Raw genomic sequence first — 26,857 nt, 5'->3', positions numbered from 1 at the left:
TATTAATGAAATATATTTAAAAATATTTTCATATTCAAATTTAACATTTCCGTTTTAAAAAATAATTAAATAATAATTTACTTTATGAATGAATCTAAATTAAATAATAATTTACCATTGAGTGGCCAAATTTCATAATCAACTTCAATTTAAGTGGTCCACCCAATTGCATAAGACATGGAATAACTGTAAAATATATGAGTATAAAAAAATACTAATTATTAGTGAGATTGAAACATTTTATAAATTTCACATTTCACAATTATTTTCTTTTTTTTTCTTGTTAATTACTAGTGGTAAAACTCGTAAACTTATTATTTTTTAATTTATTAGGACTTCTAAAATTAGAATATATAAAATTAAAAAACAAAAGTAAAACCTAATGAATTTTTATTTTCAAAATTTTTCTATTCTTAATTTTATTTCTAAAATTTACAATAAAATTAAATTAATTTTTTAAAAATTAAATTTATTAATAGAAACTTAATATCTCTTTACAATAAGTCTTTTTTAAAAAACGGTAGGAATCAATAAAAAAATCTAAAACTATATTTTTTAAGAGAAAAAATAGTTTATCTAATGAAGGACTTTTAAGAGGACTTGGTGTGAGACAGAGATGGAAAACGAAAATAGAAGAGACATAGATGGAAAGGAGTGTATTTTGGTGTGAGATGGAAAGGAGTGTAATTTGGTGTGATATATGGACCACAGGCACTTCCATTTTGGAATTCCGGATTTGAAATAATTTAGACTTTGTCATCAAATGACTTAATTTATCCACTACTTTTTATTTATTTTTTCTTTTTTTTTATTTTAATATTGTACAAATTATCATTAGTCGTCAGGATTGAGTTCGATAAGGTTTTCGACTTCGCATGTAGTTTATCGAATTACTTTGTGATTAGTGATTTTTTACATTTTTGTAGTTGTATTAGATTTATAGTTTTTTTTTTTTAACTCTATCTTTAATTTTCCTTGCCGATTGTGGACGGCTTCTATTTTGTATGTTCTAGTCTTCTCCAACGAGGGATTTGCTCGATAAATTTAATTTACGTGAGGATTTTTATATGACTCCAAAAAGAATTTGATTTTAGCGATATTGAATTCTCGAGACCGCGCTGTTACGTCTGGCGATCTCTGCTTCGGTATATCATTATTTAGCTGAACTCTAAATGCCTCCTTTTTATAATAGTGCTTAAATGATAAATGTACTTATTTTATTTTGGTTTATAAAACTTTAAAAATAATTAAATAACAATTTACTTTATGAATAAATTTAAAATATTACTCTGGGACCATGTTGTTGCCAATATTTTTAATGATATGTCATATTCCACTTAAATATTTCATCAAAACAGCTATATATTAAAAAAATTTTGAGAATTTTATTCTATTCAAACTTATTGACGGGGATATTTAAGTCTTGCACAATAATTTCAATGAATCATTAATGTTTAACAATTATAGTCGATGATAGATGAGTGATTTATTGTATTTTCTCAAAATTTTCTATTAAATTAATAATATTATTAAAATTTTAAGAATTTTATTTTATCTGAACGTATTGATTGGATCATTAAAATTTCCTTTTCAGATAACCATCCCAATAATTTATTAATTTCTTAAATTAATGTCAAATGGTCCCATATGAATTCAAAATTTCCTAATTACCATTCTATGACCAAATTTTAATTGGTACCACTATTTATTTGGCATTGATATTTACATTTTCTTTAAAAAAAATGCAACAATATATTAATGAAATATATTTAAAAATATTTTCATATTAAAATTTAACATTTCCATTTAAAAAATAATTTACTTTTTGATAATATCATCAAAATTTTTAAAAAAAAAAATCTAATTACCCTTCAATGGCCAAATTTCATAATCACTTTAATTTAAGTGGCCCACCCAATTTTCTATAAGAAAATTCAGACCATCTCTATATACAAGTCTTTATCTAAAATGAGATTAATTATGTTTCATAATGTATGGAATAACTATAAAATATATTTTTATTTATTATACTTTTAAAATTAAAATTTATAAAATAGAAAAACAAAAGTAAAATTTTTGTTTTATTTTTAAAATTTATAATAAATAAAATTAACTTTTTTAAAACATTAAATTTATTAATGAAAACTTAATATCTTTTTAGAGAATCTTTACAATAATATTTTTAAAATAATTTTCGAATCAATATGTAATGAAGGATTTTTTTCCGCAAATGACAAAGGACGTCAAAAATCTTTGATTTAATGTGGCCAAGTCATAATCTAATTTCCAATGCAATAATAGGGGTTGGAAAAATTATTATTCAGTTTTTATGATATAAAGAAACTTATTAATTAATTTTTTTATTTTAAAAAATATATTAAAATATTCTAAACATTTAAAAAAATTTATTAATTAATTTTTTTATTAATTTTAACCGTTAAATATTTTACTAAATAGTTCTTATAATTTTAAAAATTTTATTTATTGATCCCTTAAATTTTTAAAAAATATATTAATTAGTTCTTTTATATTAGAGATATTTTAGATTTTTTTATAATATTTAATGGTTAAAATTAATAGAAAAATTAATTAGTAGATTTTTAAAATATTAGAGACATTTTAATACATTTTTTAAAATTGAGAGACTAATTAATAAATTTTTTCTCATTATAAGAATTAAATTGTAGAAAAAATTTGGTGTGGTATGTGGATCACAATCACTTTCAATTTGAAATTTGAGGTTTGGAATAATTTAGATTTTGTCATGCAAAGGACTTAGTTCATTGACTTTTTTTATTTATTTTTTATTTTGATATTGTGTAAATTATTGTTAGTCATCAGATTTGTGTTTGATAGGATTAAAATATTGATTTTTTTAATTTTTTTTTTTTTTTTGATGTCGTGTAAATTATCATTAGTTGTAAGATTGAGATTGAGTTGGACAGAGTTTTCAAATTATATAATGCATTGATAAAAAAAATATTCAAATTATATTTTATATTTTTTATTATATTTTATTTTTTTTAATAATTGACTTTAACTAATATTTAAGTTCAAAATCTCACATCTTTGGAAGAAGTCTGATACTAATAAAATAAAGGCATGAAATAAAATTGATAAAAAAAATAACTTTTATGTTTCCATGAGTGATAATTTATAAGTTTCTTTTTTTTTTTTTTTTCCCTCTGTTGTCATCATTTACAATGAGTATATATATTTTATTTTTTTTAATAATTAACTTTAATTAGGATTACTATTTGCTTTGTATTGATATTTTACTTTTTCTTTTTTAAAAAATAATATTTCCGTTTATAAAAATTTAAAAATAATTAAATAATAATACTTTATGAATAAATTACAATATTACTCTGAAAATCATGTTATTGTCAATATTTTGTATTTCAAAATGGAGTGATTTGTTATTACTTTTGAAAATCATGTCATTGCCAATATTTAATTTATTATTAACTGTATTTAAAATTTTATTGATTAAATTTTAAATTTTTATAAAATAATAAAATTATAATCAATTTATAATAATTCATAGCATAGCAAAATTTAAAATACGGTTAGTAATATATGATCAATTTTTACTTTTTTAATAAATTATTAATAATATAATTATTTATTTATAAAAATAATATAATTAATTTGTGTTTAATTATTATGGTTTTATAAGTTTTAATGTTGAATAAATTAAAATATTAATGCAGATTAATCACAATTAATATAAAATATAATTATATATTCAGCTATTTTAATTTATAATAAACTATTTGTTTCGTAATTTAGTAGATTACAGTATTTATTATGAATTTTCTATTTTAGTGACAGTGTGATATTTCTCTTAAATTTTTTATTTTGAAAATTAATTTTATTGTATCAAAACTTGTTGACTGGGATATTTAAGTCTTTCTGTGCAGACAATAATTTTAATAATTATTATTGTATTTTTCTCAAAATTTCTATCTAAACGTATTGACTGGGATTTTTTTCAGAGAAGAAAAAAGAAAATTCCTCATTACCATTCAATGGCCAAACTTCATGATCACTTTAATTTAAGTGGCCCACCCAATTCCGTATGAAAAAATTCAGACCATCTCTGTATGCAAGTCTTAATCTAAATGAGATTAATTATGTTCTATAATATATGGAATAACTGTAATATATATTTTTATTTATTAGTAATTTTAAAATTAGAACATATAAAATAGAAAAATAAAAGTAAAATTTAATTAGTTTTTATTTTCAAAATTTTACTATAGTTAGTTTTATTTTTAAAATTTACAATTAAATTTTTTAAAAAATTAAATTTATTAATGGAAGCTTAATATTTCTTTACAATAATATTTTTTTAAAATTTTTTCGAATCAATATATTTTCTTAAAAAAAAAAATTATCCAATGAAGAGAAAGAAATGATAATGGACGTAAAAAACTCATTTAAGGGATCTTTCGTAAGTCACAATCTAATTTTTAATTTTCATGGTAAAAAAACTTACTGGTTGATTTTTTTAATTTTAAAAATATATTAAAATATTCTTAACATTTTAAAAATTTTATTAGTTAATCCCTCTATTAATTATAGCCGTTAAATATTTTACTAAATAGCCTTTATTATTTTAAAAAATTTATTAATTAATCCTTTAGATTTTCAAAAAATATACTAATTAATTCTTCTATATTAGGGGCATTTTAATTTTTTTAATAACACTTAACGGTTAAAATTAACAAAAAAATTAATTAAAAATTAAATTAATATAATTTCAGATGAAAGATTATTAAAAAGGAAAAAAATAGAAAATATTAAGAACGCTAAAAAAAAAATTGATAGCAACAAACTTAGAATTTTATTAAGTTTTTACAAACTTATTTTCTCGAACTGTGATGTTTTTAAAATTATAGTATGGAAAATGACTATTAATGTTTAATAGTTTACACAGTTCCTTTTCTTTCCGTCTCTCTCACCACCATTTCCATTCATTTTTTCATGTCTTTCTCTCTTTAAATATTATAATTATAAATCATTTTATATATTATTATTAATACTTATTTCATTAATTTAAATTTTATTTATTTGTAAAGAATAATTTATATTTAAAAAATATCAATCAAAGAAAATATTTTATAATAAAATTATTTATTTTTATTATTTAATTTTGATTTAAATATTAAAATATATTAATATTTTAATAAAATTTTAAAATATAGAAAATAATATATTTTTATTTTCATAAAAAAAATTTTTTTTGTTAACTTTTTTTTTTATTGATTTAAATGTTAAAAATATAAATTTTTTTTTTTAGAAAAATTGTGGAAAATTAAGATCGCTTGCGGACAAAGTAAATTAATATAATTTTTTTGTTAACTCTTTGAGTATCGTGTTTTTAATTAACATAGATACTCCAACTAAATATGTAATTCTGGTCCTAGAAGATAATTTTATTATAAAAATATAATTTTTTGTTAACTCTTTGCGGACAAAGTAAATTCTGGTCCTAGAAGATAACTTTCATGCTTCGGATGAGTGTATGTTTTCATCAATTCATTTTAATTATTTTTTATAATATGTAATTTAATTAATAATGGAATTAATTTAATTTCTTTAATTAACATAGATACTCCAACTAAATATTATTTATATTTTTATCAATAACACTAAAGTATAATATTTTTTTTAATAATATATAATTAGATTTTCGTTTATATTATAACTTTATAAACTAATATTTTATAATTATATATTATATATAGGGTTACATTAAGCAACTAAATTGATTATTTCAAGTTGATTTTTACATTAATTTTGCCATAAAATTTTGATTGGATTCCTAATGAAAAGGAGATATTTGGAACTTAAGAAGAAAGTTTGGAAAATCAAATGGAGAATTATGCCAAGAAATCTCATATTACATATACTAAGATACCCACCTCAATTCCAAAAATGAAAATTTAGCCCGTCTGCATATAAATTTCAATCTCATATTACATACTAATTTTTAGTGAACTTGAAGCATTTTCTAAGTCTGAAATATTTCCAACTTTGATATTTTATTATATTCAAACTTGTTGACATTCTGTACAGACAATAATTTCAATGAATCATTATTGTATTTTTTCAAAATTTCTAATTAAATTGATAATATTATCAAATTTTCAAAAATTTTATCCTATTGATTGGGATTTTTTTCATAAAAGAAAAAAAAAATATCCTATTCCAAACTTCATAATCACTTTAATTTAAGTGGCCCACCCAATTCCAAAAGAGAAAATTCAGATATCTCTATTAGTCTTAATCTAAATGAGCTTAATTATGTTCCATTCCAATGCAATAATACATTATTCAGTTTTTATGATATAAAGAAATTATTAATTAATTTTTTTATTTTAAAATATATATTAAAATATTAAGAACGTTTAAAAAAGTTTAATAATTAGTTCTTTTATTAGTTTTTAACGTTAAGTATTTTACTAAATAGTTCTTATAATTTTAAAAAATTTATTTATTAATCCCTTAAATTTTTTAAAAATATATTAATTAATTTTTTATATTATAGATATTTTAGATTTTTTATAATATTTAACTGTTAAAATTAATAGAATGACTAATTAGTAGAATTTTTTAAAATATTAAAAATATTTTAATATATTTTTTAAAATTGAGAGATCAATTAATAAATTTTCTCTTTATCATAAGAATTAAATAATAATTTTTTCTTTATAAAATAAAATAACTGATTCTATTAAAAATTTATATTTTTATTTATTATTATTATTTACATATAGTTAAAGTGATGAAGTAATTGATACAGTTACGGATTCACTGAAAATTAAAAAAATTATATAACTTTACTTTTATTTCTATTATTTGAAATAAAATGGATTAAATCATAGATGAATTATCAAATTACCTAGAAATTAAATTAATATAATTTCAGATAAAAGATTATTTAAAAAAATTATAAAAAATTAAAAATGCTAAAAAAAAAAGAAAAATCACAGTAGTGGACTTAGAATTTTATTAAGTCTTTATAAATTTATTTTATCAAACACTGATTTTTTTAAATTGTGGTTCGAAAAATGACTATTAAAGTATATAATAATCTATATAATTTTTTTCTTTTAATTTCCTTTCGGTTTCTCTTTCACCATCATTTTCACTTATCTCTCCGTGTCTTTATCTCTCTCCAAATATTATAATTATAAATCATTTCATATATGATTACTAATATTTATTTGAGTGATTTAGATTTTATTTATTTATAAAAAATAATTTATATTTAAAAAATATCAATCAAATAAAATATTTTATAATAAATAATTTATTTTTATTATTTAATTTTCATTTAAAAATTAAAATATATTAATAATTTATTAGTAAAAAGGAAATGTTACTATTTCATCTCCGTGATATGGAAAAATTCAGATCTCTTAATTTTAAAAAATATATTAAAATATTATTAACATTTTAAAATTTTATTAGTTAGTCCCTTTATTAATTTTAGTCATTAAATATTTTATTAAATAGTTTTTATAATTTTAAAAAATTTATTAATTAATCCCTTAAATTTTTAAAAAATATACTTATTAGTCCTTTTGTATTAGAGATATTTTAAATTTTTTTAATAATACTTAACTGTTAAAATTAATGGAAGAACTAACTAATTAGAAATTAAATTAACATAATTTCAGATAAAAGATCATTAAAAAAGAAAAAAATACAAAAAGTTAAGAACACTAAAAAAAATACAATAGCAAGGGACTTAGAATTTTCTTGGATTGTGATGTTTTTAAAATTGTGGTCCAGAGAATGACTATTAATGGTCTATATGGTTTTTTTCTTTCGGTCTCTCTCACCATCATTTCCATTTATCTCTCCATGCCTTTATCTCTCTCTAAATATTATAATTATAAATCATTTTATATATTATTATTTATATTTATTTGAGTGATTTAAATTTTATTTATTTATGAAAAATAATTTATATTTAAAAAATATCAATCAAATAAAATATTTTATAATAAATAATTTATTTTTTTATTTAATTTTCAATTAAAAATTAAAATATATTAATAATTTTATATATTAATATTTTAATAAAATTTTCAAAATATAAAAAATAATATATTTTTATTTTAATAACAAAAATATTTTTCTTTAACTATTTTTTATTGACTTAAATGTTAAAAATGTAAAATATTCTTTTGAAAAAAGATAGTGGAAAACTAAGATCGCTTGAGTAAAAAGATATTGTGCTAGCCATTTGATATAAAATTTTTAATTTGTATACTTTTGTTTCTAACTGTAACATTATTTAAATGCTAAATTTTGCTTTGTCTTGGTAATGTATATAAAATTTTCAAAATTTTTATTCTTTCTAAACGTATTGACTGTAATTTTTTTTTAAAAAAAAAAGAAAAATCATAATTATCATTCAATGGCCAAACTTCATAATAACTTTAATTTAAGTGGTCCACCCAATTCCATATCATAAAATTCCAACTATCTTTGTATGCAAATCTTAATCCAAAAGAGGTTAATTGTGTTTCATAATGTATGGAATAACGGTAAAATATATTTTCATTTATTAGTATTTTTAAAATTAGAATATATAAAATAAAAAAATAAAAGTAAAATTTTTGTTTTATTTTAAAATTTACTATAAATAAAATTAACTTTTTTAAAACATTAAATTTATTAATGGAAATTTAATATCTCTTCACAGAATCTTTACAATAATATTTTTTTAAAAAAATTTTGAATCAAGGACGTGAAAAATCCATTTAATTTATAGTATAATTAGTAAAATTTAAAGTACAGTGATCAATTTTTACTTACTAATGTTTATTTATTTTCCTAAATATTTTGTAAAAAGGTTGGTTGTGTTAAAAAGTTAGTATGATTTTTTTTCATATATTGTAGGAGATTAAGGACGTTTAGAAGGAGATATTTTGGTAAGCCACTAAAAAAAAGAAAGTAATTATATAAGTTAATGGTAGATAAGTGGTTTATTATATTCTCTTAAAATATTCAATTAAAATAATAATATTATAAAATTTCAAAAATTTTAATCCATTCAAACATATTAACTGTAACATTAAAAATTTCTTTTTAGATAACCATTCCAATAATTTATTAATTTCAGTATCAAATGTGGTCTACTATTCATTCACAATTTCGTGACTAACTTTAATTATGATTTTATTTACTTTTTTTAAAAAAATACAATAAATATATTAATAAAATATATTTAAAAATGTTTTCATATTAAAATTTAACATTTCTGTTTTAAAAAAATAATTAAATAATAATTTACTTTATAAATAATCTAAAATATTATTAATATAGAAAACAAGTTTGAAACATCAAATACGGTCCCATATTTATTCAAGATTCCCTAATTATCATTTACCGACCAAACTTCATAATCAACTTTAATTTAGGTGGCCCATCCAATTGCATATGAAAAAATTCAGTCTATATCTGCATCCAAATCTTAATCTAAATGAGGTTAATTATGTTCCATAAAACATTGAATAACAGTAAAATGAGATTGAAGCATTTTTAAATTTCTCATCTCACGATTTTTTTTTTTCTTGTTAATTAGTAGTTGTAAAACTTCGTAAACTTATTATTTTTTAATTTATTAGGACTTCTAAAATTAGAATATATAAAATTGAAAAACAAAAGTAAAATATAATGAATTTTTAAATTTTTCTATGCTTAATTTTATTTTTAAAATTTAAAACAAAATAAAATTAATTTTTTAAAAATTAAATTTATTAATGGAAACTTAATATCTCTTTACATATTCTTTATAATGATTCTTTTTTAGAAAAAAAGAAAGAATCAATAAAAAATTTAAAAATATATTTTTTTAGAGAAAAAATAGTTTATTTAATGAAGAGATTTTTAAGAGGAAAAAAATACTTAAAAATTAAATTAATATAATTTCTTATGAAAACTCATAAAAAAAATATAAATTAAGAACATAAAAAAAAATCATAAATCATAAATCATAGCAGATGACTTAGAAAACGAAAATAGAAGAGAATGACATGGCAATGAGTGCAATTTAGTGTGCTATATGGACCACAGTTACTTGCATTTTGGAATTTAAAATTCAGGATTTGGAATGATTTAGACTTAGTCATCAAATGACTTCTTTATATTTATTTTGATTTAGACTTAGTCATTAAATGATTTATTTTTCTTTTTATTTTTTTTTAGTCATCAAATGATTTAGACTTAGTCATCAAATATATTAATAAAATATATTTAAAATAACAAAAAAAAATAATAAAATATACTGCAAGTGTAAAAATATGGAAAATTTTAATTATTTAAAAATTAAAAAATAAAAATAAAAAAATTGAATTGAGATATTACATTTCTAATAATAAAGATAAAAAAAATCTAATTAGTATTATATTCAAATTAAACACAAAAACTAAAAAGAGAAGATAAAATTAAAATGTAGGATGTGTAATTAAATATAAAATAATTATTTATTGATTAACCAATCAAATCAATAAAAAAAATTAAGATGAAATATTCAAATCAATTCAATATAATCATTTAATTAAATTTATTGGTTTGAATTGATTAACACTCCTGTGTAAAAAAATCAATTTTAAAAATTAACACATACCTTGAATAGGGAATAAACTTTCCATTATAGTAAATATGTTATTAAAAATTAAAATTTTAAATAATGTAACTTGTAAGAGCTCCTAACAATTAATTCATCAGACTAATGTCTAATTTATTCAATTTTTCAAAACCTATAAAACCACAAGTCTTATGAATGGGTTCTCCACAGAGACCAGGATTACCTCTGTAATTGTTTTCATCGAAAGTTGCAAATTGCGCTCCATTAGGAACTCTACCTGATAAATTGTTGTATGAAACATTGAAAGTTCCCAAAAAGGTCAGCGCAACTAGTTCATTGGGGATTTCACCACTCAAATTATTGTTGCCAAGATCTAAGCTCTCTAAACTCCTTAGATTTGAAAAACCGACTGGTATAGATCCTGTTATATGATTGTGAGACAAATTCAATGATCGAATTTCATGCAGGTCTCCAATTTCTTGAGGAATGCTGCCACTTAACTCATTGCATGATAGATCTATTCCTGCCATTGAGTTGATAATATCACCCTTGTAGGAGTTGTATCTATATTTCGTTGCAAATTCCACTTCCACAAGTTCTGAATAATCCCAATCTACCCATGGCAAATGGAGATTAAGAGCGATTTGATCGGGATTATTCAAATAGATAATCATAAAATTCGGAATATCAACTACTTCTATCATCTCAAATGATATATCATTGCCAAAAGAAATGTTACTAAAGCATGCAGGTACGGAACCAAAAAGTAAGTTGCGTGAAAGATCCATTATATTCGCATTTCTTAATTCACACAACTGATTAGGAATACGGCCGTGTAATGCATTCCCTCCCAATGAAAGCACTTGCAATTCAGAGAACTGACCGATCCAAGATGGAATATTTCCAGAAAAATTGTTATCCCTCAGATCAAGTGCCACTAAATTAGGACTTCTGAGAAGCTCATGGGGTATGGGTCCACTTAGATTGTTCTTTTGTAAAAACAGAAAGTGCAAATATGAAGAATTGAAGCAGGAAGGCCTAGACCCATACAACCTATTTTTTGAGAGATCTAAAAAGACAAGATCGGTCAGATTACATAGAAGTCTGGGAATTGGACCGGATACCTTGTTATTGGATATGTCAAAAAAATTGAGGCTTGATAGGCTGCGGCTATTCAACAAGTCTGCCCCTACCATCGCACTGAAGTTGTTGTTTTTCATATCCAATACCCTCATGCTTCTCAAGTCCATATCCTGAGGAAGAACGTTACCTTGAAAATTGTTGTTTGATAGAATCAGTGCACAAAACATGGTACAATTAGCAAACAGACTTCCTGGCAACTCTCCCGAGAAATTATTATGGAATAAATCCAGAGTAGATAGTGTTGGCGTCTCACTGATTGAAGAAGGAACATTACCACCGAAATTATTCCTCGACATGTTTATATATTCTAGTCTTGGGCGGACCAAGCCAAACTCCTTCGGCAGCATACCAGTGAGATTATTGCTCGAAATATCTAACTGAACCAGATCATGCTTGAAATTGGGCAGCTGAAATGTTCCTGTGAATGAGTTGTTTCTCAAATTCATAACTACTAACTTGGAATTATTTTGTAAGATCCAAGTGGGGAACGTTCCAACCAACGTATTATGAGAAAGATCAATAAAGCGTATGTCATGCTGGTAACGAAGAAAGCTAGGAATTGCTCTAGTTCTCACATTTAAGTTGCAATTTGATAATTGAATGTTCTTGAGTTGAAATGCAGGAAACCATGTTGGATTTTCTGTTTCCAGTTCTAGCCTGCTACTTCCAGGAGAGAGTATAAATAATTCAAGTTTTGAGTGGTTAGCCAAAGCGCTAAATGAGAATGAGCCTTCAAACTCATTGCCAGAAAGAAGCAAATACTTGAGGGAGGTGAGTTCAGAAACAATAGATTGAATGTTGCCACTCAACTGATTGAATGACAGATCAAGAAATTGGAGGTTGGTCAAGTTGCCAATACATTCTGGAAGAGGGCCAGAAAATTGATTTCCTCGGAGATTCAACACTCAACCAAACTTTTCAGTCCGCATAATCCTAAGATAGAAAAATATTAAGCAAATGAAAATTTCTTTTGAAGAAAAATTTAGAATTTAATTAGTGCCCAAAATGTATTTAACTATTATTTTGTGTATGATATCATTGAAAATGTACAAAATAATAGCACTAAATAGTATATAATTACAATTATATTATATTTTTAATTCATTAAAATTATTTAATTTTTTTATTTTAAACATAATTGTTCTAATAAATCTCGAATTTTATAAGTAATATTAATAAAAGAATAATATTTAATTAAAATTTTTAATTATGCGAGTGAATTATATATTAATCATGTAAGATATTTTTATATATTAAATACACATGCACCTTTTAATTAAAATTATATAATTAATACCTATATATAAAATAATATAATATTTTTACTAAGAATTGTATATAATACATTTTAATATTAATATTAATATTATTTAAATGTTAATATTAAATGAAAGAACTAAGATTTAATTTTAATTCTATTTCTTAACAAAAATCGTATTAAAATTATAACCCACTATAACAGCCCAGTTAAAACTAACTAAAATAATTTTGTGCCATTTCATGGTGCAACTGTGCTTCTAAATATATAATATATTTTAATATTAATATCATTATTATCTAAATATTAATATTAAATGAAAAAATAAAAAATTTACTTTCAATTTTTATTGAATTATAACAGTTTATTCAAAAAATAATCTAAATAATTTTATAAGGTACTCATCACACAATCGTACCGTGTTGAATTAAAAATAATCGCTAATATTTTTTGTACAATTCATTAACTCTGAATAATTTTTTATTTAAAATAATTTTAATATTAATTATAATACTTCAATTTAAATTGTCTCAAATAATTTTTATATTTATTTTCTATTTGTTTAAATGTTAATATTAAATGAAAGAGCGATTCTGTTTCTTAGTAAAAAATCATACGAGAATCAAAATAGGACAATTACCTATTATATGTTTTGTTTTGCATTTTTGCATTTTATTATTGGTTTAATATATTTTAAACCCATAAATCTTATCAGTGGGGCTGGCTTCCCTGATTATTTTGTATTTTGAGTATATATTTATGGGCATTGTTTAATACTTTTATACTTTTATATGTATAAGATAACTTAAGAATAAATATTATCTAAATATAAATCTCTAAATTAAATTATTTTTAATATTATTAAATTATAATCTTTTTCACTTATTTTGTAGCTACACTTGTTCTATTAAAAAACATTTAATAAAATTGTGATTTATATTTTATTTATTTTAATATTTTATTTAAATTACATCATATATAACATCAAATATGAAATTTATGATATATAAATAATATTACTTATGAAGATAAATTTTTTAGTTTATACATAATTTTGTAAAACCATATATAAAAACATTTGAGAAATTCATTTATTTTTCATAAAAATAATCAAATTGTAAGTTATTCAAGTTCTTTAACTCTGGAGAAATAACAGGACAAATAATAAAATGTTGTGGTAGAACGAATTGTGATAAAATGAATGTAAGAAAAGAAAATCTAAGATTAATCAAACATATCTTGAATAAGAAATGAACCATTCATTGTCTAATACATGTAACTAAGAATTAAAGTGTTGAGTGATATAAGAGCTCCCAATGATGATAATATACTTTTATTGAATTTATTCTCATAAATGTCTAATTTTTTCAATCTCTTTTATTAAAATTACAATTTAATCTAATAATTTAAATTGTCATACATATATATATTTCTTATTTATATATTAAATCCAAATAAATATTATGTATAGTAACTTTTTATATTATCTTAAGTGATAATGATATTTAATTTTATCGAAACTTCTCCAATTAAAAAAATATTTTATAAATTATAATTAAAGTTAATGTGATGATCTCTTTATTCAAATTTATTATTAATTGTAATTTAAATAATAAAAAATAGTTTTAATTATCTCTTAAATTTTATTTTGTCAATAAAATGGTATTTTAATTAAATTTATTTTCACTAATATCTAATTTTTTCAATCTTTCAAAACGTATAAGAAGAGAAATATTTTAAGAAGAGAAATATTTTAGTTTATACATGATTTTGTAAAATCATATATAAAAATAGTTGAGAAACTCATTTATTTTTTGCAAAAGAAATTAATTTATAAATACAAAAATAAGGAATTTAAAGTTTATCTGCAGAAATAGTTCAAGTTCTCTAATTCTGCAGAAATAGCAGGATTAAAAACAGAATGTTATGGTAAAATGAATGTAAGGAAAACAAATCCAAGATTAATCAAACATACCTTAGATAGAGAATGAACCATCCATAGCATCATACATGTGATTAAGAATTAAAGTGTTGAGTGATGTAAGAACTCTCAATGGTGATCATTTATTTCGAAAATTTAATATTTTTAAGATGGTATAGTTAAAAAATTAATAAAAAAAATTTATTTTTTTATATGTGTAAAAAAGTAGAGTGAATTAAAATTATGAGACGAATATAGTATTTATTTAAATATAAAGGGCTCCATTTTATTAAATAAAATTTTAGGAACAATTTAAAAAATTTAAAATAAGATCCATTTTATTAATTAGGGAATGAACCTTTAATGTAATTGAATATCAAAGTGCTGAGTGATGGAAGAGTAATGATAATAAAATGCTATTATTGAATCTTTTAACACTTAAATCCAACTCCTTTAATTTTTGAAAATCGATATACCATACTATTTGTATGTTATTTCATGTCACAATTTATTGAAATAAACTGTCTAATTAGGAGTAAATTACGTGATCATAGAGATTTACACAATTAATAAATCTGATATATATTGTTTCCTGTACAGCCTTATCTTGTTTTCTTAAAATATGATTGTTTCATTTTTTTCTCTTGATTTTATGTTGTAAATATATTTATATATAATCTCCTTTCCGGAAAAGAATACAATACAACTGAATCATTCATAGATTTCATCGTTCAACACAATTAATTAATTAATCACTTGCAAGAAGCGAATTCATTAAAGTTCAAATCCATAATTCTAAGTTGCCTAAAGACCTTTTGACAATTTAATTTTGCAGAACTATCATTTGATAATTCCAGTTAATTTTTTATAAAAAAAGTTAATTATTTTACAAATGCAAAGACAATTCATCTATAGGAATTTAAAGTTTACCCATAATTTATATAATTAAAAAATGACTTACAGCATGCGCAGAAAAAAAAAATAATGAGAAATAAAACTTGAAAACAGAGAGAATGGTTGATTGAATTTAATTGGATTTTAAGATCGAATGATTTTTAAAAATCAAACGTACCTTGTATAGGAAAAGAACTTTCCATAATGTTGTAGCCAAAAATCAAAGTTTTAAGTGATATAAGAGCACCCAATGATGGTAAAAAGATATTATTGAATCTATTCCAAGTAAGGTCCAAAACTTCAAGCTTCTTCAGTTTTGATAATCTTTCACAACCTGCATATGTTTGGAAATTAATATATATACATATATATTAATCAAACCATAATAATCAAAATTTTGATATCATACATCTTCCATGTTATTTGAGATAATAATTGAATTTCAAGTAGACATTTTTATATCATGTTATTAATAGTAGAAAATTTTATCTAAACATATCATGAAAATTATATTTAAATATTTTTATATTTAGAAAATAAATAGAAAGGTGAAAATAAAAATAGAATTAGAAGAGCATAGTATATTACCTTGGTCATCGATGGAACAATCGAAATGATTGTAGGATAAATTAAGAGTTTTGAGCTCTTTCATCAGTTGCTGAAACATTGACAAGTTTACATACCAACTATTTTTATCAGTATAAAATGAATCACTCTCTAGATCATATTGTCGTGTATTGTTGAGCGAGAGCTCAATCACGTGACCGGTGGTTGAGTTGCACATGACACGCTCCCATTCACAACAATTGCTGGTTGGATCATCAATCCATGAAGGAAGAAGATAGTCTGCGTCAAACCCATTTGATCCAACAAATACCTTGAAATCTAAGAGAGCCAATCTCTCTTCTTCAAAGCAACCTTTGTTTCCATGGATTTGAATCCACAGAATCACAACACCCAACAATAAGCACTTTGCTATGTTAGCCAACTCCATTTGGAAATGCGATGCTCCCATCCACCACTCCTTCCCCTTATTTATATACATTCATAACTATTAGTCTCCCATCCCATCCCTAATGACAAATATTGGGTTTTTTTTTTTTAAACGAAAGCTAACTTTTAAAGTCTAGATCAATAAATAAATTAATAAGCCATTTTAATTTTTTAATGTGTAATAAATAAAATTATTAAATTTTTTTAAAAAAATATTAAATAACAATTTTTTGTCCGCTAGTGGTGTAACAGAATGTTATGTCATTGGGCAACCTACCCCTGTCACGTTGATATGGACGTACGAGGAAATCAGATCGCTGTCCCATGCGTAACGACCCTTGATTCTCCCCGGACACGCATGCGGATGGTCCCACAAGGCGAATGGGTTGAACTCCTTCCTGATTCCGACCTGGGCCGAAAGATAAGGTTAAGACTACACCCAAAGGGGATCTGTTCATTGGGCCGGAAGAGCTGGGACAGCCTGATTGAAGAATCTGACTGGAGCCTGGTCTTTGAGCTGAGCGGGCTGGGCCTGGGTCTTGGAGGAGATTTAGAAGCCTTCAGATTATGGGCTGTCCTAATGGGCCTGGCCTTAGACCGGGGTGAAGAAATCCAGCGGTCATCAATTGCCCCTTTACCTCCTCGTCAGTTATTGCCCGACTGAAGAGGGGGTAAATACCGAGAGTCATCATGACTGCGCCGCCCAAGGACAAAACTGTTCAAAACATCTTTTCGGCTCTTTATTGTTTCAAATTTCACTTCCCGTCAGTCTCCCCAGAACGTTGGCTCTTCTCTGTTCTACTGCTCTCTTTGCTTTCCTCTGCTCATTTGCCCTAATCACTTTCTAGGTACGCCTCTTCTTTTACCATGGATAGTTCTAGTCTCCCCGATGTCGTCAACCAGGAGTCTAGCATCACCTTGTCTAACATTAGGAGTTTCATTTCTAGGGAATACTTGGATACCCCTCTTTATCACATCCGGGCTCCTTACCGAAATGAGAGGATCGTTCTTCCTTATCCTTCTCCCCCCGGCCGATTAAAGGGACGTCAGTCTAGTCTTCTTCATCAAACAGAGGGAGTACGGTCTGTCCTTCCCCTTTTCTCCTTTCTTCAAAGAGGTCTTCTAGTATTTCGAGATTACCCCTCGAATGCTAACCCCTAACTCCATTCTTTTCATGTCTTGCTTTGAATCTGTGTGTCTGAGCTGGGGGTTTACACCCACGGTTCACCTGTTCGTCAGCTTCTTCAGGCTAGTCAAAGCGAGCCATAAATTTTATTACTCTGCCCTTCGCGGAGGGTTGTCCATTTTCACGGGTTATAAGACTCCATCAAGGGCTGGGTAGAGGGGTTTCTGGTGGTGGAGTTGAACAAGAATACGGGGTTGGCTTGGGAGCTCGGTCTTGACTGGGAGGATGTCTCTCTGGGTTGCAACAACCTGCCCCAGTTGGGTCTTACCGAGCAGGTCGGATTCCTTCGACTGACTTCTGTGGATAGAAAGTATGACGTCGAAAAGTGCTTGTACGCGTCCAACCTTAGGGATATTAAGGACGCGGGTATCTTATTCTATCTGCCTGTGTTAGTTTTTGCTTACGCGACCTTTGCTCAGAACTGTTCTGATTTGCTTTGATTTTTAATTTTGTAGCTTCCGAGGTAAAAATGGATCAGATCAAGCCTCCCAAGAATCTCATACTGTCCCGGAAGAGCTTGGACGCTACTTTGGATGCCCTCCTGGCTGGGCAGTCCGTAAGGGAGGCTACTCAAAGGGTGGCCGAGGTTATTTCTTTCGGATCGGTTACCCGACCTCCTCCTCCTCCGGTCTCCTCACAAGCTCTTAGGCCAAGCTCCCGACTTAGTAAGTCATCTCGGCCCTCTAGTTGCAGCAGATCGAGCCCGGCTCTCCAGTCCTCTCAAGCCCCCCGACCTCGACTGTAACAGCCCGGAAACCGAACTGCTACCGGCACTAGGATCCAGATCGGCTTAAGGCCGCCTAGACCCGTAGTAAGCCTACTGTGAACTCTGTGTACCTGTGAAATCCTGTACATGATCATACATTTCCTGTAAAAATTAAAACTTTTCTTCTACCAAGGCTTAACCTGTGCATGCACTATTTCTATATTGTAAAACCCCTGCTAGAGCTCTCATCAATGCTCTAGGTGGGTCATCTCATATAATGTTAAGCCTGGTTTTTCCATACATATACAATAAAATCATTTACATCATAAAAAGATCATGTACTCAAAGGACTACAACTCTCCATAATAGTCAAGCACAATTCTATTCACTATACATCATAAGCTATCTCTTTGTATTTACATGTCCAGCTAAACTATTACATAACTCTTCTTTTTCTCTGTACCCTGTTGACACCCTTCTCTGGACTCTGAACCTGCAAAACTGGGATTAAGGGAGAGGGATGAGTTATACTAGCCCAGTGAGCAGAACTATAAAACAGGTGACAAAACCATGATCTCATGAAATGCGTCATAACTCAAACAGTCCACATTAAGGGTAAACCTGTCACCAACTAGTCACAGTATTCCGTGCCAGGCCGTAGACTGGGGTCCTAGTCTTCCTATTATATATATATATATATATGTGTATATAACACCTGTTAACTTACCATTGCTAGGGCACGGCAGGCACCTAGGCTTCCTGTCATTTGCCAGGCCGTAGAATGGGGTCCTGGTCTTCCTGTCTGGACCTAGCTTGGATCACTCAGCATTTACCCACATCAACAAATATAAATGCAATGCAACATCTTCGTGGGTCTAGTGCAACAACCTATACATATTCATGATGCATGAAACATGATAAAACATTTAATTTCTCAATTTAAAAGATTTAGTTTAGTTCCACTCACCTCTAGCTGACTCTGTATAAACTCTGTAGGTTCTGTAGCAGTGCTCACCTGCTGACCACTCTGGTTCCTCTGATCTGTTCCTACACAGATGGACACATATGAGGGACCAAACCAACTCTAGAACATCTCTATAAACTCCCCCAAAAGCCCTCTAAAAGATCCTAAAACAAACACATATAGCATGCAAAAGAAGGCTGGACAGGGCACTTTCGGCGGCAGGTTCGGCGGCCGAAAGTCCCGTCCAGAGACGAAACTCACATACTTTCGGCGGCCGAATCCTCTACCTTCGGCGGCCGAAAGTCCTCTTACTAACCTTCGGGGGCACCTTTGGCAGTCGAATGTCTCGTCCAGAGACGAAACTCAACCTTCGGCGGCACTTTCGGCGGCCAAACCTTGCCTCCAGAGACGAAAGTCCAAACTTTCGGAAGCAAGCTTTGGCAGCCGAAACTGCCTCCACCAGGGGTTCGGCGGCCGAACCTTCCTTCGGCGGCCGAACCTGGCTTTGCCAAAAGGGCAGAGACTTGCTCTGCTTCATGCAAACTTCCCCCAAAACTTACCCAACATGCAAAACAACTACTCCCAACTAGCACATACCATATATCATGCATAAAGAGGTCCAAAACTAACCTATAACCTCAACAAACATCACAAATAACACTTAAACATACATGAACATGCCAAGATCACCAAAACCTCCCTTAAACCTAATCATGCATACTACCCATACAAACTTCTTAAAACCTTCAAAAAGCATACTAGAAGCTTAGGATCTTCACTTACCTCTTGAAGAACTCAAGGTTGAAGGATCCTAACGTGGAGTTATGAAGAAAATCTCTCCCAAAGCTCCAAGCTTCCAAACTTGATTATTTTGCTCAAAACCTTCAAAACATCTCAAAACTCTTAAAACTTTGGAAGATTTGGTGAAAAATCATGGAAAACATCAAAGTCAACATGAGGGGGTCTTGGCTCACCTCTGGCTGCTGGTGAAGGAGAAATATCCTCCTCTCACCGACCAATGGCCCTTTTATAGGTGGCTGGCCAGACCACCTTCTGCAGCCGAACGTGAAGCCGAAACCATGCAATGTTCGGCGGCCGAAAGTGCCCTTCGGCGGCCGAACCTTTGCATTTCTCCCTTGTTGCTTTTCATTCAAAAACTCTTCCTTTATACACTTTAAAACATTAAAACTCTTTAAAAACATACTTAAAACATTAAAACATAACCCAACACCCCTTCTGGGTATTCCGACATCCGAATTCCACCGGACAACGGGAATTCCGATACCGTACTCTAGCCGGGTATTACATTCTCCCCCCCTTAAGAACATTCGTCCCCGAATGTTCCTAACATAACATAAAACACATAGGCATATAAGAAAAGGGGAAAACTAACCTCAAAACAGATAGGGATATTGCTGAAGCATGGATTCTCGTGTCTCCCAAGTGCACTCCTCTATATTGTGGTGGTTCCACAAAACTTTCACCATCGGTATCTCCTTGTTCCTTAATCTTCTGATCTGGGTGTCGACGATCCGTACTGGTTGCTCTACATAGGTGAGATCTCCTAGGATCTCCACATCAAGCTCACTGAGAACCTTACCCGGATCTGACACATATTTCCGTAGCATAGAAACATGGAATACCGGATGAATCCTTTCCATAGAAGCAGGTAAATCCAGCTTATACGATACATTTCTGACCTTTTGCAAGATCTCGAAGGGACCAATGTATCGTGGAGCTAGTTTACCCTTCTTTCCAAAGCGAACCACTCCTTTCATCGGAGACACTTTCAGCAATACCATATCCCCCTCCTGGAACTCTATCTGTTTCATACGGATGTCTGCATAACTCTTTTGTCTGCTAACAGCTGTTCTGATCCTCTCTCTGATAATAGGCACTAACCTGCTGGTAATTTCTACAATCTCTGGCCCTACAAGAGCCTTCTCTCCTACTTCTTCCCAGCAAACTGGTGTTCTGCACTTCCTTCCATACAGAGCTTCATAAGGAGCCATCCCTATGCTAGCATGATGGCTGTTATTGTAGGCAAACTCCACCAGAGGTAGATGCTGCCTCCAAGAACCGCCAAAGTCTAACACACACATTCTCAACATATCTTCTATGGTTTGGATGGTCCTCTCTGACTGACCGTCCGTCTGTGGATGGAAAGCAGTACTGAAATCTAATCTTATGCCCATTTCAGCTTGCAGACTCCGCCAAAACCTGGAGGTGAACTGAGGTCCTCTATCTGAAACTATCGACACTGGAACTCCATGCAACCTCACTATCTCTTCCACATATACCTGCGCTAACTTGTCCACAGAGTAGCTACTCTTGACTGGAATGAAGTGAGCAGATTTAGTAAGTCTATCCACAATCACCCAGATGGAGTCTAGTCTGTTAGACGTCGCCGGTAACCCCACTACAAAATCCATGGCTATGTTCTCCCATTTCCACTCTGGAATCGGCAGTGGGTTAAGCATTCCAGCCGGCTTCTGGTGCTCTAGCTTCACCCTTTGACATGTTTCGCAGGCTGACACAAACTGTGCCACTTCTCTCTTCATCGCTGGCCACCAATACACTCTCCTCAGATCTTGATACATCTCGGTGGCTCCAGGGTGAACACTATACCTCGCATTATGAGCTTCCCTCATAATGTCTTCCTTTAGCCCGCTGTCATCTGGTACACATAACCTTTTCCCGTGCCGAAGAATCCCCTCACTGTCAAATCTGAACTCTGTATTGTTGCCTGACTGAACAGTCCTGGCAATTTTTACCAACTCAGGATCCTCGTGCTGTTTCAGAGCCACTTGCTCTAGAAACACAGGAGTAACTCTCATCTGTGCAATTAAAGCACCTGTACCAGATAACTCTAACTGTAGCCCTTCATCCATTAGCTTGTAGGACTCCTTCACCCCCGGCCTTCTCTCTGCTCTGATGTGAGACAGACTGCCAAGTGATTTCTGGCTTAAGGCATCAGCTACAACATTAGCCTTTCCCGGATGATACTGTATTTTGCAATCATAATCACTGAGCAACTCCACCCATCGTCTCTGCCTCAAGTTTAACTCCTTCTGACTCAAGATGTGTTGCAGGCTTTTATGATCCGTAAAGATCTCACATTTCACCCCATAGAGGTAATGCCTCCACATCTTAAGTGCAAAAACAACAGCTGCCATCTCCAGATCGTGTGTCGGGTAGTTCAGCTCGTGCTTCTTCAGCTGTCTAGAAGCATAAGCTATCACTCTGTCTTTCTGCATCAACACACAACCCAATCCCACTCGGGATGCATCACAGAACACTGTGAAATTTTCATCACTGACTGGCAGAGCTAATACCGGTGCTGAAGTCAACCGTCTCTTCAACTTTTCAAAACTATTATCACATTCTTCTGACCATACAAACTTCTGATTCTTTCTGGTCAGTCTGGTCATAGGAGCAGCTATCTTTGAGAAGTCCTGTATGAACCTCCGATAGTAGCCTGCCAAACCTAGAAAACTCTTGATCTCTGTCACTGTAGTGGGTGTAGGCCAGTTAGCTACTGCCTCTACCTTCTTGGGATCCACTGCTATACCTTCATCTGATACTACATGTCCCAAAAAGGAAATGCTCCTTAGCCAGAACTCGCACTTAGAGAACTTGGCATACAAGCCATGCTCTCTCAACGTCTGCAGGACTATTCTCAGATGTTGGGCATGTTCCTCTGCATTCTTGGAGTACACTAGAATATCATCTATGAAAATAATCACAAAGTGATCCAGGTACTCCCTGAAAACCCTGTTCATGAGATCCATAAATGCTGCAGGGGCGTTAGTAAACCCGAACGGCATTACCAGGAACTCATAGTGCCCATATCTAGTCCTGAAAGCAGTCTTCGGTACATCCTCTTCCCTGATCTTTAACTGATGGTACCCGGACCTCAGATCTATCTTAGAAAAACAACCTGCTCCTGCCAGCTGGTCGAATAGATCATCAATCCTGGGTAAAGGATACTTATTCTTGGTAGTAACTTTGTTCAACTGTCTGTAGTCGATACAAAGTCTAATAGATCCATCCTTCTTCTTGACAAACAGTACTGGAGCACCCCAGGGTGAGGTACTCGGGCGGATGAAACCCTTGTCTACCAACTCCTGTAACTGTTCTTTTAGCTCTTTTAGCTCTGCTGGTGCCATCCTGTAGGGAGGAATAGAGATCGGTCTGGTACCAGGCATCAACTCAATCTCGAACTCTATTTCCCTATCAGGTGGTAGCCCTGGAAGATCTTCAGGAAACACGTCTGGGAACTCTCTAACAACTGGTACTGAGGATGGTTCCCTAATCTGTCTGTCTAGCTCTCTCACATGAGCTAGGAACCCCTGACAACCTCTCCTCAACAACCCACGAGCCTGAAGGGCCGATATCATCCCTTTAGGTGTCCCCCTCCTATCGCCTCTGAAGACACACTCAAACCCATCCTGGTCTCTGAAACTAACTACCTTGTCTCTGCAGTTCAAGGTAGCATCATACGTAGATAACCAATCCATCCCTAGAATGACATCAAAATCTGTCAACTCTAGAACCACCAGGTCAGCTGGAAGGTATCTACTCTCTATACAGACTGGACTGAACCGACAGACTGACTCTGCCAATGATGGGTCACATCTGGGTCCACTAACCCAAAGAGGACACTCTAACTCAGAGACTATCAAACCCAATCTCTCTGCGGCCCTCAAAGAAATAAAAGAGTGAGAAGCACCGGGGTCCATCAAAGCATACACCTCTGAACACCCAATGATGAGATTACCTGACACCACTGTGTTCGAAGCGTCTGCCTCCTGTTGAGTCATGGTGAAAATCTGTGCTGGGGCTGACGGACCTGCACCTCGGGAACCCATCCCTGATGAAGAGGCTGACCCTCTTCCTCTTCCTCTGCCACTACTCTGGGGTACGGTCGGAGCCGCTGGCTGTGCTACACTGCCAGATGTCATCTGCTAGGGGCAACCCCAGTCGCCTGAGGACATTCTCGTGCATAATGCCCTTCTTTCCCACACTTATAGCAAGCTGTAGATCCCAACAAACAAGCTCCTTTATGCATTTTCTCACATCTCTTGCACATTGCACTACTTGCATCTGAACTTGAACTACTCCCCATTCCCAGACCTGATTTAACCCTGCTCCAGAACTTGCCCCTTTTCCCTCTTGGTTTATCCCATCTTTTCTTGCCTGTGGCTGCGGTACTCTGAGAAGAAGTTTCCATCTTAGAACCTGAAGACTGTGCCTTGGGCTGTTTAACTATTCCTTGAATAATGGCACTCGCCTCCATTTTCCTGGCTGCATCCACTATCGAGTGAAAACTCTCCTTCTCAGCTGGAAGAATCAAGGAGAAATACCTGGGGTGAAGCCTTGTGGCATATCTCCTCGCCTTCTTCTGGTCAGTATCATATGCCTGACCCACATATCTCAACAGATCTAGGAATTTGTCCGTATACTCATCCACGCTCATCTCGTCTGTTTGCCTGAGCTGCTCAAACTCAACCACTTTCATTTCCCTGGAACTGTCAGGAAACGCCCAACCGGCGAACTCATTAGCAAACACTTCCCAAGACATACTGTCTATCCTGGGCTCTACATAACTCTTAAACCATGCCCTGGCCTTCTTACACTTTAGGGTAAACCCTGCCATCTCAATGGCTCTACAATCATCTGCTCCCAGCTCACTTGTGATCATTCTGACCGCACTGAGATACTCAAATGGATCATCTCCCGTATTAAACTTAGGAGCATCCAGCTTCAAGTACTCTGTCATCTTTACCTTACTCCCCCCTGAAGAACTGGGTTGCTGTACTTCCATAGCAGGAGCTACTGGTTCAGGGGGTGGTGGTGGAGGTGCTGTTTCTTGAGGTTCAGGGTGTGCTGGACTTTGATAGAAAGGTGAGGGTGGATACATATGATAGGGTGGATAAAAAGTAGGATAAGGCATGTAGGGCATATATGGTGGATATGGGGCATAGCTGGAATAATCCGACGCACCCTCCATCGGATACCCGTAGCCTTGTGCTCCTCCCTGGGATTCCCCCATACCTTCCTCCGTCCCTCCCACACTCATGCTTTCATCTCCTCTCGGGTCCACCTCCATAGCCTCTCTTACTTCCTCCATTCTTCCTCCTCTATTCACTCCCATTCTGCTCTCGTCAGAAGACCTTCTAGGGTCTCTTGACGTTCCCTCCCTGCTTGACCTGTGTGCCCTTTCCCTTGGCATTGCAGGAGGACGAGCAGCTGTACCTTCTCTTTCTGGTGGGACTCCAGTCAATCTTGTGGATCGATGAGTTCCTCTCATTATAACTCTCTGAAACACAACACATAACATAACATATCAGCAACATACCAGCATACATCACATAATAAAACAATGAACATGCATAAATCATGGCATTTCACATCATTACAAAGACAGGACTGACATCCTATCCTAATGGACATGTTTTCCCTATTGTGCTTGACCTACTCAAAACTCTATGAGCCAATCTCTATCTATATAGGTCCGACCATGTGAACCTAACTGCTCTGATACCACTCTGTAACAGCCCGGAAACTGAACTGCTACCGGCACTAGGATCCAGATCGGCTTAAGGCCGCCTAGACCCGTAGTAAGCCTGATGTGAACTCTGTGTACCTGTGAAATCCTGTACATGATCATACATTTCCTGTAAAAATTAAAACTTTTCTTCTACCAAGGCTTAACCTGTGCATGCACTATTTCTATATTGTAAAACCCTTGCTAGAGCTCTCATCAATGCTCTAGGTGGGTCATCTCATATAATGTTAAGCCTGGTTTTTCCATACATATACAATAAAATCATTTACATCATAAAAAGATCATGTACTCAAAGGACTACAACTCTCCATAATAGTCAAGCACAATTCTATTCACTATACATCATAAGCTATCTCTTTGTATTTACATGTCCAGCTAAACTATTACATAACTCTTCTTTTTCTCTGTACCCTGCTGACACCCTTTTCTGGACTCTGAACCTGCAAAACTGGGATTAAGGGAGAGGGATGAGCTATACTAGTCCAGTGAGCAGAACTATAAAACAGGTGATAAAACCATGATCTCATGAAATGCGTCATAACTCAAATAGTCCACATTAAGGGTAAACCTGTCACCAACTAGTCACAGTATTCCGTGCCAGGCCGTAGA

The 26,857-nt window shown here is 30.4% G+C and overlaps 1 pseudogene; it reads right to left on the bottom strand.

The window, feature by feature from the left end:
- Nucleotides 1–10,740: 10,740 nt before the first annotated feature.
- The window catches only part of LOC110626378, a 70,734-nt pseudogene continuing 54,617 nt past the window's right edge, over nt 10,741–26,857 (bottom strand).

Source organism: Manihot esculenta, chromosome 11 (genome assembly GCF_001659605.2).
Source record: "Manihot esculenta cultivar AM560-2 chromosome 11, M.esculenta_v8, whole genome shotgun sequence".
Lineage (NCBI taxonomy): Eukaryota > Viridiplantae > Streptophyta > Magnoliopsida > Malpighiales > Euphorbiaceae > Manihot > Manihot esculenta.
The sequence above is the reverse complement of the archived record's forward strand: the minus strand, read 5'-3'. Positions and strand labels throughout refer to the sequence as shown.